At 38.3% G+C, this 10,543-nt stretch overlaps 2 pseudogenes; one reads left to right on the forward strand and one right to left on the reverse strand.

Moving 5' to 3' along the window:
• The first annotated feature begins 992 nt into the window (after window positions 1–992).
• LOC102475057 (olfactory receptor 7A17-like) lies at window positions 993–1,930 on the forward strand (annotated as a pseudogene).
• A 7,355-nt stretch (window positions 1,931–9,285) lies between these two features.
• Window positions 9,286–10,389, reverse strand: LOC102475483 (olfactory receptor 7A17-like; annotated as a pseudogene).
• Between the last annotated feature and the right edge of the window lie 154 nt (window positions 10,390–10,543).

Below are 10,543 nucleotides of genomic sequence, written 5' to 3' on the forward strand. Positions count from 1 at the left end.
AGAAAGAGAGAGAGAGAGAGAGAGAAAGTGATAAATCACCCCCCATGGGGAATGGCCATGCTGCAATCCCTTCTCCTTCATTCTTCTGCTGGGATTTTGGGCATGCATGCACATATGCTTGATGTGAACTTCAAGCTGCCACATCTGGGACTTGAACCATGGTTGGTCATGTGGGAATCTGGTGCCTTAACTACCACTTTATCTGCTGGCACTACATTTTTAAAATGATTAGTTTATATATGAAATACACAGGATTTTCTTGTGGAAACAAAAAATTCCAATATTTTGTTTGAATTTTGTCATGATTATTGTGTCTATTTTCAATTTTCTATTGATGTGTGTGCATGTGTGTGTGTGTGTGTGTGTGTGTATTGCATTAAACAATTTTATTTAAGTTTCTTTTCAGAATGCATGAATAGGAAATGAGTATAATAGACCCAAGGCTACATAGAGACCAACAGTCACATAAAAATTTAAAGCTAGCTTTACTGATTTATTTTAAATAAGGCAAGTGGATGTGGGCTTAGAACTAATATTTTTTAAAAAGTCCTTGCATATTGAATATTTCAAAGAATATAATCATATGGAGGTATTCATCTTTTAGGTCCTAATTATTGATTATGTCAATCTGTTCATTGTGGGTGTACAACAATTCTATATATTTTTATATGTATTTGAATGAATTCTTTACTTAATTTTATTATTAATTTGATTTTCTATAAGGCAAGTGCACCCACTAGAGACAGACGGAGAGAGAGAGGGAAAGTGAGAAAAAAAGCTAGCAGGTCCAGGACTTGAACTGCACCTAGCCTCAAGGGAGTTCAGTGCTTTAACCATTGCACCACCTGCTGGCCCTTATTTTGCATATATTGGTCTGCCATTACTTGACCAGCATGGTTACTGCTGCACTACTCAGCTGCTCATTTTTTTATTGCTCTTAGTGCCTAAAATTGAAATGTTCTTGTCTCCATCCCAGCAGTTTCATGACCTACATGCATCCAGGAAACCAAAGCACTATTTCAGAATTTATCCTTCTGGGACTCTCAGAAAAGGCAGTACTACAGCCTGTCCTCTATTGGCTGTTCCTGTCCACATACCTGGTCACCTTCACTGGGAATCTGCTCATCATCCTGGCCATTATCAAAGAGTCTCCCCTGCACACATCCATGTACTTCTTCCTCTCCAACCTGTCCCTTGCTAACAACTGTTTCACCTCCACCACCATACCAAAGATGCTGGTGAATATCCAGACACAGAGCAAGGTCATCACCTATGCAGGCTGCATCACCCAGATGTATTTTTTATGCTTTTTGGACAATTAGACAACTTCCTCTTGACAGTGATGGCCTATGACCGGTTTGTGGCCATCTGTCACCCCCTGCACTACACAGTCATCATGAACCCCAAGTTCTGTGGCATCCTGCTCCAGGGATCCTGGGTATTGGGTGCTCTGAATTCTCTGTTACATGGGTTACTGATTTTGTGACTCTCCTTTTGTGCAAGGTTGGAAATCCCTCACTTTTTCTGTGAACTTAATCAGGTGATCCAACTGGCTTGTTCGGACACTTTCCTGAATGACCTAGCAATATACTCGACAATGGGACTTCTAGGTATTATTCCACTCGCTGGTGTCCTTTTCTCTTACTCTAAGACAGTATCCTCTATTTGTAGAATTTCATCAGCTGGGGGCAGGTCTAAAGCATTTTCTACGTGTGGGTCTCACCTCTCAGTTGTCTCCTTGTTCTACAGCTCAAGCCTTGGAGTTTATCTTTGTTTGGCTATTACTCAAAACTCCAGGGCAAGCACGACAGCCTCAGTGATGTACACTGTGCTCACTCCCATGCTGAATCCCTTCATCTACACTCTGAGGAACACGGACATGAAGCAGGCTCTAAGAAAACTCTTTGGCCAAAAAGAACTCTTTATGTGATCAAGTTCTTTTTCTCGGGATTGGAAACTTGCTCATGAGTCCCAGGGTTTCAAGCCTCCAAACCAAGATAATTCCATCAGTTAATAGATAGTTAAATTGCAATGTACCTTCTATAAAAAGTTTGCTCTTTTTATTTTTCACATGTGGCTAACATCTGTTCTTTGGTATCTCTTGTAAAAAAATCTTTTTTCTCTGATTTAGGGTAGTAAATAGAATACATTGCATACATTTTACTCAGTTTCACTTTGAACATGTGAAACTGGGCACTTATAAAATAACAGGAAAAGATATCAGAATAGAGAATGTTCTGGAGGTCAGCAGGTGGCATGGTGGTTAAGATGCTGGACTCCCATGTGGTTGACCATTGTTCATGTTCTGGACCTGGTGGCTTGAAAATCAAGCTGAGTGTGTGAGTGTACATGGCTAAAATTCTGAGAGGAGAAAGGATTGCAACATGGTCATCCCCTTGGGAGGTGATATCTCTTTTCCTCTCTGTCTCTCTATGGTGAACACATAAACACTATGGCAAAAACAAAACAAAACAAAAACAACTTTAAAAAACAAATAAAATATATAGAGTGTTCTGTCCCTTCAGGATGATAGTAGCTGTCAAGAATCCTTGCAGGCATTTCCAACTCTGCCTGTTATTCCCTTTTTGGGTTCAGTATCACAACTGTAAAGCCCCGCCAGCCAGGGTCACCCCCTTCCAGACGCCAGTGCTCATCACAATCCTTGCAGGCATCTCCATCTCTGCCTCTGCTGCCCTTTTTTAGTTCAAGTTCACAGCATGAAGTGCCCCCAGCCAAGCCCTGCACCTCTTTCCAGACCCCAGTGCTAGTCAGGCAAGCAAAGTCTTTCTCTCCCTCTTGTTCTTTTCTGTCCCTTATAATTATTTCTCTTTAAAAAAAATTTAAAAAGAAAAAGTTTTCTGCCCCTTTATGCCTTTCTCTTGTTAATTTGTCTCTTCCTCCCTCAGTTAGGACAGAATTCTTGCAGGCATCTCCATCTCTGCCTCTGCTGTCCTTTTCTGTTTCCTACTTTCTTTCTTTTACCTTTCTCATTTTACTACTCAGCCCTTACCCACTGCCTAGAGAAGACTAGGTGCATATTAGCTAAACCTCTGAATATTGTGAGTTGTAGCGAATTCTTTACTCCTCACTGTACTGGTTGTAAAAAGAGTGAAAATCCCTTTATAAATCTGATTTTAAAACTCCTCCTGTGATCACCACACTGGAGGACACAGTAGAAGGGAGAAAATAGCACCAAATTATTTCCCAGCAAAGAGAAACACATGAGCTCACAGTCACAGAAGTCTTCTCCAACAAATTATCCAAAACTGAATACATTGCCAAATGATGAAAAATCAGAGAAGAGACTCAAGGATGAGAGAATCAAGTAATACATCTCCAGCAAGGGAACACTCTAACTTATCTCCAAATAGGAAAACATTAGAGGATATTACAAAAATGTCATAAAAAGAATTTAGAATAGTTATAGTTAAAAAAAAAAAAACTCTATGAGATGCAAGAGAAAAGAGACATTGGGCTCAAAGAGATGAGGAATTCCTTCCATGACATGAAAGAAGAATTGGACACCATAAAAAAGAATCAAACAGTACTGTTATATATGACGATTGTATTACAGGAAATTCAAAACCTCCCTTGACAGAATTAAAAGCAGGTTAGACCATGCAGAAGATTGAATCTTGTATGTAGAAGACAAAACCAATGACTTAGAAAAAAAATATCAAAAATACTAATAAAATGACCAAGAAAAATGAGGATAATATATGAGAAATGCTAGATACCATGAAATCATCTCTGCAGATGACATGATTGTATGGATAGAAGACCCAATGATATCCATGAAAAAACTTCTCAAAATAATAAATGCATACAGTAAAGTGGCAAGATACAAAATTAACTTACAAAAATCTATAGCATTTCTATATACATACAGCAAGCAGACAGAGACAGAATTCAAGAAAGTAATCCAATCTACCATAGCCACAAAAAGTGTAATATGGCTAGGAATAAAAATAAACAAAGAAGTCAAAGACTTCTATAAGGAAAACTATGAAAATCTTAAAAAAGAAATAGAAAATTTCATAAAAAGTGGACTGACATCCCATGTTCCTGGACTGGCAGAATTAATATAATCAAAATGCCATCCTACCTAAATTAATCTACATATTTGATTCAATCCCTATAAAATTACATAAGATATACTTCACAGATCTAGAAAAAGCAATCATAGAATTTTTCTGGAACCATAAAAGACCTCATATTGCCAAAGCAATCCTACCAAAAAGATTATAGTGGTTGGCATCTCACTCCCTGGCCCCAAAAATATATTACAAAGCTGTGATAATCAAAACAGCATGGTATTGGCACAAAAACAGACATGAGGACCAATGAAACAGAGTAGAGACCCCAGAAATAAACTCCAAAACATACAGCCAACTGATCTTTAACAAAGGGTTCCAGTCAATCCAATGGGAAAAGGAAAACCTCTTTAGTGAATGGTGCTGGAAAAACTGGGTATTCAACTGCAGAAGGATGAATCTGAACCCTTATCTGTCACCATTAACAATCAATTCAAAGTGGGTCAAAGATCTAATTCTACTACCACAAATGAGAAAACTATTGGTGGAAAACACTGGAGAATCTTTAGGAAACAAAGTGGCAGGCAAAGACTTCTTAAGCAAAACCCCCAAAGCACAGGCAATAATCCCCAAAATGGACAGTTGGGCTTACATCATAATAAGAAGTTTCTGGGACCACCAGTTAGCATAATGGCTATGTCACTGGACTCCCACGTAGTCGACCGTGGTTCGTGTCCCGGACCCGATGGCTTAAAACTCACACCGGGCGCGTGTGTGTGCGTGCCCAAGATCCCAAGAGGAGAATGGAGGGGAAGGGATTGTGGCGTGACCATCCCCCCTGGGGGGTGATTTCTCACTTTCTGTCTCTATGTCTCTCTCTGTCTGGCTGGCGAGCACATGCACCCTATAGTGAAAACTTCTCCAAAAAATAAAAAATAAAAAGTTTCTGCACAGCAAAAGACACAGTAATTAATGTGAATCAACAGCCCTCAGAATGGGAGCATTTTTTTATTAACTGTGCCTCAGATAAGAGACTGATAACCAGAATACACAGGGAACTCATAACCAGAATTCACAGGAAACTCATGCAGCTCACCTGGAAGAAAATGATTAACCCAATTGAAAGATAGGAAAATGAGATGAATAAACAACTCTCCAAGGTAGACATATGAACAGCCAAAAAACATATAGAAAAATGCTCAACATCCCTCCTCATAAAGGAGATGCATATCAAAAGTATGAGACCACCGAACCCCAGTCTGAATGGTGAAGATTGAAAAAAAAAGATAAGTGCTGGCAGTGATGTGAAAGGTGAACTCTCCTACACTGTTGGTGAGAATATAAATTGGTCCAGCCACTGTGAAGAACAATATGGAGGTTCCTCAAAAACCTTCAAATAGAACTACCATATGATCCAGTAATTCCACACCTGGATATCTATCCAAAGGACAGGAGAATGCTCAATCGGAAAAGAACTTGCATAACTATATTTATTGTGGCTTTTATTTGCAGATTGCTAAGACATGAACCAACCCAAATGTCCACAGATGATGGATTGAAAAAGTGTGGAACAGGCTCAATCCAAGATTTTCTCCAAGACACTTATAGCCAGAATGACCAAAACCACAAAGAAAAGATACTCAGACTGACAAGAGAAAAATGTCAAGTTACCTACAAAGACTATCCCATCAGGCTAACAGCAGACCTCTCACCAGATACAATGTAAGCAACGAAAGAATGGGAAAACATATTCAAAATGTTGAGTGAAGCAAAAAAAAAAAATGTTGAGTGAAAAATCAATTTCAACCAAGAATACTATATCCAGCAAGATTATCCTTTATATGGGAAGAGAAGACAGTTCTCAAGAGTAGAACATTCTCAGATAAACAAAACTTGAAAGAAGTTACCAACACCAGGCCAACTCTCCAAGAAGCTCTGAAGGGGGTGATATTCCAGGCAACCTAAAGTCAGACACACAGAAATAAGAGTTCTAAAACAGCTAAGAAAATGGCCAGTTTAACGGTAGAGACAAATCTAGAGTTGAACGTTATCTTCCAGAATTTAAACGGAAAGAGCAGACCACGATAGGAGATAAAGTGCATGAGTTTGAACTGGTGAAATAGATTTTTATGACTTTTGACTAAAACATTACTGACTTTCTATGTTTTGTTTTCCAGTGTTAAGGAGTTTTGTCTTCTCTCAAGTTGTGGGCAGGCCCATTTACCTACTCTTCAAACAGAATCCTAACCTGATTCCTGGATTTAAGTATTAAGCAAAGTTCTTTTAATATTTTTTTTTGTTTTTGATTTATTAAAACTAAAACTACCTTTCTTGAAATTAAAAAATGGATTTAAAAAGTGCCTATTTAGTAACCACAGAAAGTTATATAACCTCAGCTATATGCTATTTTATAGTATATTCATTCTACCCACAGAATTTCATGTCTAAAGTCAACTTTTTTTCACAGATATGCATGTATCAGCTGAACTCACTATTGAAAGTATTTAGAGTAATTAAGATATTTTGTGAATCAATACAATATGAGAAAGAATACAAGAATGGAAAGCAACTGCAGATACCAGAGACAAGGTGGGAGGATATATTTAGTATATATATTCAAGAAATATATATATATATATATAGTACATATTTATAAGAAACAAGAAATGGAAAATTATTTGTTGATGATAACATGTATGATTAAGCCACTTTACAGTGTATTCTGGTTGGAAAATTGCATTTGGTAAGCTGTGATGATGTTCAGTGAAAGTATGTAAAATAAACAAATTAACAAAATTTTTTTAGAAAGTGTGGCAGATATACTCCATGGAATACTACTCAGCTATAAAATAACAAGACCCTGACATTTGATAGAAAGTGGACAAACAGAAGATTTATTGCTGAGTGAAGCAAGTCAGGCTATGAAACAGAGACATTGTATGCCTCCACTTAAAATATACTGACTGTCTACACTCTGTGGTAGAGACTAAAACACTAGAGGACATTAAAACATTGAAAGTTGTTATGGACACTGGGGACAAAGTGGGAGGAGAGTGGGAGAAGGGAAGAGGGCAGGAAGGGAAATTTGTGGTAAAATGGAGAAGTAAGATATTTTTGGGACACAGATATGGTTCGTTGCCTGTTGATGATGTCATGTACAGTATTCTCAACTTGCCTGGTGTGTGGCACAATCTAAATGATGTATAGCGATTGAATGTATAAGTAATAATAAAAAAGGAATGTAACTGTCTAGGATAATCTGCTTTTGAGGAAGAATCATTTGTCCTACCAAAGTCTGTGTCAGTTCAGAGCTTTATGTTAATATATTAATACAAAATAATACATATGGAACAAAAATCTTCATCATAGTGTCTATAATAATTCATATTAATTCTTTAACATTTAATAGTCCAAAGCATAAGTAAAGAAAGACATTTCCACACTAGATTCTTGAAACACTGCTGTTATCACTAATACCAGTTATTTCTTTCAACATGTATTATTGCTTTTTAACATATTTTATCATTTATTTACTTATTTAACATTTATTTATTTCACATTTATTTTAATCTATTTTGACAGTTATCATTTAATATATTCAACATTTACTTATTATTCCTTTTTAATATATTTTAACATTTATTTAATCCATTTTAACATTTATTTATTTTAATATATTTTAACATTTATTTATTTTATATGCATTGATTTGAAGATAAAAATCATATATTTTTTATTATGAGAACCATTTTGTTTTTATATGTGTGTGTGACATACTCTTCATCTTCCACACTTTTTGGTGGTGAGAATACATAATATCTCTCTTACACTTCATATTTCTCTTACAATTATATCTTTTTTGCACTTAATATCTGTTTTATCAATTTCTAGATATAGTACATTGTAGTAACTCTAGTTAGTATGTTGTGCTATAAATCTTTTGAACTTATTCTCACTTAATTGAAACTTTCTACCCACTGACCAACATCACACCAATATCCACTATCCCCTCCAAGGTCCTGGTAACCACCATTGTACTCTGTACTTTTATGAGATCAGTATTTTGGGATTCCATATATGACAGAGAGCATGTGATATTACTCTTTCTCTGCCCGACCTATTTCACTTAATATAATGTCTCTTCAGGTTCATCTACGCTATTGTAAATGACAGAAATGTGTTCTTTCCTTCTTTTTTGTTCTGTGATAGGATTTGTACACTGACCAGAGAGAGACAAAGACAGAGAAAGGGAAATAAAGAGAGAAAGACGGTGAGAAGTCATCCCCCAGGAGTGATGACCACACTGCAATTCCTCCTTCTCCAAATCCTCTGGATTTGGGCACGCTTGTGCATACACCCAAAGTGTTTTTCAAACCACTGGATCTGGAACTCAAACCATGTGGCTAGCCCTATGGGACCCAGTTGCCTTAACCACCATTCAATTGGCTGGCCCAAATCAGAAATGTCAGAAAAAGTTCAGAAACAGTGAAGAAAGGAAAATATTCAATATAATCAAAATAAAAGAATGTTAGAAAGCACACATAACACTATATAGTTACTAATATGTGCAAAAATTACTTGTCAATTTTATATAATGATGATAATGAAAAAGGGAAAACAAAACAAGTGAGATAATTGATTAAGGGCCACAGGTAAAAAGGAAGAGAAAATTTATTTATTTATTTATTTATTTATTTAAGTGTTTGCCATAGAGCACATACACTCACCAGAGGCAGTGAGATGAAAAGTGAGAAATCACCCCTCAACAGGGATGACCACACTGCAATCCCTCCTCCTTTATTCTCCTCTCAGGATTTTAGTCATGCGCATACATGTGCCTGGCATAATTTTCAAGCCACCAGATCCAGGACTCAAACTGCAATTGCCCATGTGGGAATATATTACCTTAAATACTACTTCACCTGTTGGCCCCAAGAATAAAATATTTGAAGATATTAAATGGTTATGACTCTGGATGCCACTCTTTCTTTTCAGAATTTTATGTATTTGTTTCATCAATGAGTGTGAGGAAAGAATGTAGAGAGGCACCCCCAAAAGGGTCTTCACCCCAGAGTCTATCCACCACCTCAGCCAGCCTGGATCATGGCACATGCACATTGAGTGTGTACAAACAAGCCCAGGACTGAACCAGGGACTTTCCTCATGGGTGCCCCCGAACCACCATCTGCCTGGATGACACTCTTGTTTCTAGCTCTTAGGCACTTGTTAAACTCCAAGGCAAATCTTCCTGTCACTTGCTGGAAGGGTCAGTGCTGAAAAAACATCTCAGGGCCCTCTTGATGTCCTTGTTCCTCAGGCTGTAGATAAATGGGTTCAGCATTGTGGTGACCACAGTGTACATCACTGAAGCAACTGCACTGCCTTGGGAATTGTGGGTAGTGGCTGAACTGAGGTACACCCCAAGACCTGTGCCTTATAACAAGAGCACAATGAAGAGGTGAGACCCACAGGTGGAAAACACCTTATACTTCTATCTGGTGGACGCAATCCTCAGTATGGAAGAGATGATCCGGGAGTAAGAGTAAAGGATTCCAGAAAAGGGAATAATTACAAAAATTCTAGAGGAGAGATATGTTTCTATGACATTGAGGAGGGTGTCTGAACAGGCCAGCTTTACGACCTGCTTTATTTCACAGAAGAAGTGGTGGATCTCCACGTTGGCACAGAAGGACAACCGTAACACCAGCAAAGCCCAGAGTAGGGAGTCCAGAACACTCAAAATCCAGAATGTCAGCAGCCCCAAGACACAGAGCCGGGGGCTCATGATGACCATGTAGTGTAGAGGGTGACAGATGGCCACAAACCGGTCATGCACCATCATAGACAGGAGGAAGATGTCCAACTCTCCAAAAAGGATGAAAAAATACATTTGGGCAAGGCAGCCATCATAAGTGATGGTCTTGTTCTGGATGCAGATGTTCACCATCATCTTTGGGACAGTGGTAGAGGTGAAACAGATGTCACAGACAGACAGGTTGGAGAGGAAGAAGTACATGGGCATGTGCAGGTGGGAGTCGGTGATGGTGGCCAGGTTGATGAATAGGTTGTCAGTCAGGGTAATCAGGTACATGGACCAGAACAGCCTGAAGAGGATGGGCTGAAGTTCTGCCTCTTGTGAGAGTCCGAGGAGAATAAATTCTGGAAAATACATGTGATTTTCTGGTTCCATGGAGCTGGGGTGGCTGTCAGGAAAGAGGCAATAACAACAGTCATTTACAAAAGATGTTATCAGGACTTCTTGTAATGGTGTGCTCCGTACAGTGTTGCTTGGCAGGCTGAGGGCACTTGAGAAGCTCGGGTTTTTTCCCCCCACACACCATAAAATGCCTAGCATAATGGTGGATCCTGTAATCTCAACTCACACGTGTATGTGTACCCAAGATCTCAAGAGGAGAATGAAGGAGAAGGGATTGTAGCATGGCCATTACTTCTGGGAGGGGGGTGATTTCCAGCCTCTCTCTCTGGCAAGCACATGTGTCCTATAGCAA

Source organism: Tupaia chinensis, unplaced genomic scaffold (genome assembly GCF_000334495.1).
Source record: "Tupaia chinensis unplaced genomic scaffold, TupChi_1.0 Scaffold143595_1, whole genome shotgun sequence".
NCBI lineage: Eukaryota > Metazoa > Chordata > Mammalia > Scandentia > Tupaiidae > Tupaia > Tupaia belangeri.